At 35.2% G+C, this 5,960-nt stretch overlaps 1 protein-coding gene across 2 annotated transcripts in view; it reads left to right on the forward strand.

Annotated features, from left to right (window-relative positions):
- Window positions 1-5,960, forward strand: part of LOC128251011 (uncharacterized) — a 622,894-nt gene that overhangs the window by 467,273 nt on the left and 149,661 nt on the right. The window lies entirely within an intron of this gene.

Raw genomic sequence — 5,960 nt, forward strand, 5'->3', positions numbered from 1 at the left:
TGTTGTTTCAGTTCCCATTTAAAATGCCAACAGAATTTGGAGATGCCTTTTAGTGTTCATTCAACAAGTTCCAAGTCTCCACTAATATTTGGCATCAACAACAATATTTTCCCTGTTTCATTTCTCTTTTGTGATGGAAGTTTTAGAAAAAATCCATTTTGAAATCTCTCATATTCACATATTCATCTCCATTAAAAATTAGTTTTGGTTGATTTAATACTAACCTTCAAAAATCCCTTCTTCATAATCCAGGTTTTAATGCCAAAGCGAAGAATGCTTCAACCCCTTCCCCCTCTCTCTCTATACAGATTCCCTGAAGAAGGCCAGTCATATTAACTGAAATACTTGATTACTCAATGTTGTGAAAGTTGTTACAAACACTCGAGGACTGTCCTTTCTGTATCAGGAAGTGTTTCCATACAAGAATGAATAAAAGATTTATAAATATGATGAAAGCAGTGAAGGGAAACATAATGATGAGCTCAAAAGAGAGAACCAGCCTTCATAGCACTGGATTTAGGGAGAGATCTAAAATTATAATCAATACAAATAACATCTTTGCAAAAAGTTTAACCTAAAATTGGACATAAAAACAAGAATATTATCAGAGTATGTGTAGGGGGTTAATGGAAAGGAGTTTAGTTTTCACAGAGTTGAAAGTAATGAAAGATAGAGCTCTGCCATTAGTCATCAAATGGAGGTGACACTGAAGAGAACCAACTATTTCCTCATCATCTCCATGAACACCACCATCACCACCACCTCGCCACTCTGATCAAATAAATTAGACTTCAAATTCAAGCAGGAATACAAAGTGTAATCAATAAGGTTTGAAAGATCATGAATAAAAGCTGAGAAGATCAGACTAAAAGTAAACCTTCAAGGAACACCAGATGAGATGGAGTAAATGGAATGTTTCACATTAAAAGCAACTTTAATGTTATGGTCAACCAAAAAAAATGATTCATGAAACTTTATAAGGATTCTTCCAGCATGACAAACCTTGTTAAATACCTTTGATACATCAAAGGAACAAGACTTCAACACTGTTATTTTAATCCCTGCAAAACCATTCCCTTATTACAGTCAGACGATCAACAGAGAAGTGTTGGAGTGTGGAGACTCTGCAGTTTGTTAAAGAACAGACTGAGTTAAGGTGCAATCGTTAGAGGAATCAGAACACCAGTGTTAGTAGAAAGCCCTGAGATGATAGTAACATTGATCATCAAAGCAGTCTATCGTGGACCAATAACTGGATTACTACCTTCCACTTTGAAGGGTATGTGTTTGCAATCCAGGAACAGGAAATTTCAACCAAATACCTGATGCACAAAAGGGATAGAGATGCAGGAAAAGCAGTAAACTGTGACAACCAATGCAGACTTTGTGGAGTTAACACCAAAGATATCACCCACATCATAAGCAGATGTCCGAAAATGTCATCATGGTATTATCTGTCAATGAGACATGATGTTGTAGCTAGGACACTCTATAAGGAAATCTATCAGAAGGATAACCCCGAGAAAAAAGGAAATAAGAACCCACAGTATGGTAGAAACCATAGCCACTCATAATAAAAAGCACTGGTGGAATGTCCCAGTGAAAGCACAAGAGACTTGATATAATGATTTGGAATAGAGAAGAGAAACTGTGTAGAGCTGTGGAAATTAGCTGCCCAGCAGATGCTTACACAAAGCTGAAGATCGGTGAAAAAGAGAATACTTACGCTGAACTATCTGCAGTTACTCTATCTATATTACAAGTTTAGGTTTATACCTGTAATTATTGGGGCCCTGAGATATGTAGCACACTGCCTAAATACCAATCTTGAGAAATTAGGCTTCTCAGAACTAGAAAGCTGAAAAGTAATTCAAAGACTACAGATCCAATCCATCACTGGAACTGTAAAAACTCTGTAGAACTTCCAGAAATTTATCATTTACGTATATTTGAACATGTCTAGATATGCAACTATATGCATGAGAAGACGTACATAAAACAAAACATACAAATCTGTACATATATATATATATATATATATATATATATATATATATATATACACAGTCTGTCATACCGGCCATGACGAAGGGAAATAGCCCTGAAACTCGAGTCGCCTTTATATATTTATATTTATATATTTGATCCTTTATATTGAACACTCAATATTTCATCTACATTCAATACTTTCTTTCATGGTGCCATCCATTTTTATTTTATTTTATTTTATATTATATATTGTATATTATATTATATATTGTATATTCCATATTCTATACCCCACATTGGTTCTGCAGGAATATAAATAAAACATAAAAATCAGACAGTGTTGGAACTCTTTTAAACAAAATAATATATTCTTCTATACACAATCATACAAAAAAACCCACCTTTTTTGTATTTATTTTTACTCGCATATATATATATATATATATATATATATATATATATATATATATATACATATATACATACAAAAATACCCTGTTGTTGATGCTGAAATTCCAATGAAGGAGCCTTGGATCTAGATTAGAAACCGGTTCTTTCTCTATTGGCAAGAAATCTTGAAATAAAACTGAATAATCAAACACACACACACAAATTAGAAAGTGGGAATGAACAAGCAAAACATATGGTATCACTTTAGTACATTTTCCATCTCAGATGTCTCCGCAAGATCTTAGGCCTAACATGGTGCGACAAGGTCACCAATGTTGAAGTGCTGGTGCAGACGAATCTTCAAGGCATGACAGCTATCTTGTGTATGAGAAGACTGGGGTGGCTGGGGCATGTCAGGAGAATGGATGACCATCGAATCCCGAAGCAACTGCTCTATGGAGAACTGGCCCAGGGCAAGAGACCAAGAGGAAGACCAAAACTGAGGTATAAGGACACTTGCAAAACTAGTTTGTCCAAGTGTGAGGTGGATGTCAGCACCTGGGAAAAGAGGGGTGAGGACAGAACAACATGGAGGACTGTGGTGAAGGAAGGAACTGCTTCGCTAGAGAGAGCAGCTACAGAAACAAACAAGTTGAGAAGTGTCAGAGGCGAAAGGAAAACAACAGAAATGCAGAGTGCCGAGCCACCCTCTTGGTAGGCAAGTACTATGACAGAAGCTACGCTTCAATCATAGGAAGAATCAGCCATGAAAGAAGCTGCAAGAAAGGGAGCCCCTGATATGTTCAATTAAGTGACCTCTAAGCTAAATTGACCATCTGCATAGACGAAAAGGGCCAGAGCACCTTATATAGTTCTCTGGATATATTACTATACCTAATAGTTGTATGTAAAATATATACACACATGCTTTATATAGACGCACACTTCATATATTTCCCTGGATATATATTACTGCATTTCGCAGATGTGTGTAAAATATATACGCTTATTTTATCTATATATATTCATATTTCACTATGGTTAGCAGTTATGCGTTTAATGAATGTATAACCACACATTTTCTATATAGACATATATATATTTCCCTAGATATATATTACTGTTATACACACATATTTTATTCATTTCTCTAGATATATTACTATGGTTAACGGTTGCGTATAAAATTTATACACACATATGCTCCCTTCATCTGAAATATATTGGGAATAAATCCCCAGTTGTAGAGTTTGAGCCATTATCTCTAAATAGGAATCTAAGAATATCCTAGGAATTGGAATTCTTGAGAAAATTTAGTTAACTATCGAGGGAAATATGACATTATATATATATATATATATATATATATATATATATATATGTATTGTTTTATTTCCCTATCCTTTTAAAATTTGCATTACTTGCTATATTAATATATTTCTACGTCTGAATTTTGATTTCATTCTATATTTACTCTCTCTTTCTCTCTCCTCTCTTATTCACGATGAAAATTAATCACATCATCATCATCATCATCATCATTGTCATTATGTTCGACTTTATCCTCTGAGTTCAAATTCCGCTGGGGTCGACTTTGCCATTCATCCTTTTGGGATTGATAAAACAAGTACTAGTTGAGCACTAGGGCCGATGTAATTGATTTGACCCTCCCTCCAAAATTGCTGCTATCATGGCAAAATTTGAAACCATCATAATTATTATTATTATTATTATTATTATCATTATTATTATTGTTATTATTATTATCATCGTCATCATCCTTGTTTGACTTGAAGGTTAAAAGACGTATATTGATTAAAATATCCTTTTTATTTTAATCTAATTTACCATAGATTTTCTTCGTCTCCTTCCCCTTATTCCGCCTGATCATCATCATCACCACCACCACCGTCGCCACCAACATTACCATCATTGTTGTTCTCATTGTCATTGTAATCATTATCAACAACAACACTGCCATCAGTTTTGGGAACTTGTTCAAGGGATCCATTGCAGGAGCCTCTATATGGATACTTGGCCTTCTGGAAACAGCAGCCAAATACCTTCCAAATCATACTTTGCTGTTTTAAAGAAGGAAGGACATATTGCAATTTATAGTCCTAGATATACATTGCCTTTGAAAAAAATGGGTTGGTTAAGACATAAAAGCCTTGGGTTAAAGAACATCATCAACCACTAGTGGTTGTTCAATCTACAAGAAATAGCAGCCAGATCCTCCTCAAATCTCATACTCTTGAATAAAAAGAGAAACATTTGTTAATGGAATCCTACAATGCCCTTAAAATGTTGGGGATGTTCATCATTGGATTACGTTTGATCATTGATTTACTCAACCAGAAGTGACCTAGGGCCAAGCAGCTGCAACAACAACAATAGCAACAACGACTTGTGTTTTTCTTTGTTTTTTTTTTTTTCTCTGGCTTTACCTATCATGCTTTTAGGATTGATAAAGTAAAGTATCAGTCATGTACTGGGGTTGATTTAATTAACTAAACATTCCCATTAAACTTGTCTGATCACATAATGTTCAAAATTGTTATATTTTTAGCATTATTATTATTATTGTTATTTTAAGATGGCAAGCTGGTTGAATCTTGAGCATGCCGGGCAAAATGCTTCATGGCATTTCATATGTCTTTACATTCTGAGTTCAAATTCCATGGAGGTCGACTTTGCCTTTTATCGCTTCAAGAGTCAATGAAACAAGTACCCGTTGCATACTGGGGTCAATGTAATTGACTTACCCCCTCCCCTAAAATTGCTGGCTTTGTACCAAAATTTAAAACCATTATTAATATCATTGTTTTAAGGAGGAAATTTGGCAGAATCATTAGCACGCCTGGCAAAATGCATTGCAGTATTTTGTCCGTCTTTACAATCTGAGTTCAAATCTTACTAAGGTCAACTTTGCCTTTCGTCCTTTTTGGGTCAATAAATTAAGAACCAGTTGAGCACTGGGATTGATGTAATCAACTTACTCCTTCCCCCGAAATTGCTGGCCTTGTGCCAAAATTTGAAATCATTGTTATTGCTGTTGTTAATACTTTGCTGTTATTAGATGTTGATGGTGAATCAGTTTAATTGTTTCCTATCAAACCTCAATCCATAATCTAAGATGTGAAGAATCTTTTGTCTCATCTCCTTTGATGCTGTTTATGTCTATCCTTACTTTTGAAGACTTTTTGTTAGTGTTGTTGTGGTGGTGGTGATGGTGGCTGAGGGGGAGATAATTGTTGTTAAAACAAAAAAACAAGGTTTTGGCATTGCATTTGCTCTCTGGTTAATGATCTACAGCTCCAACACATTCCCCCTCAACTACTACTACAACAACAACAACAACAACTCCTACTACTACTGCTACTACTGCTGCTGCTGCTACTACTACTATTACTACTACTACTACTACTAGTACTACTACTACTACTGCTGCTGCTGCTGCTACTACTACTGCTACTACTGCTGCTGCTGCTGCTACTACTACTACTACTACTAGTACTACTACTACTACTGCTGCTGCTACTGCTACTACTACTACTACTACTACTACTTCTTCCATTGTG

The sequence above is a fragment of the Octopus bimaculoides genome, chromosome 27 (assembly GCF_046866305.1).
Source record: "Octopus bimaculoides isolate indiv1 chromosome 27, ASM4686630v1, whole genome shotgun sequence".
Taxonomy (NCBI): domain Eukaryota; kingdom Metazoa; phylum Mollusca; class Cephalopoda; order Octopoda; family Octopodidae; genus Octopus; species Octopus bimaculoides.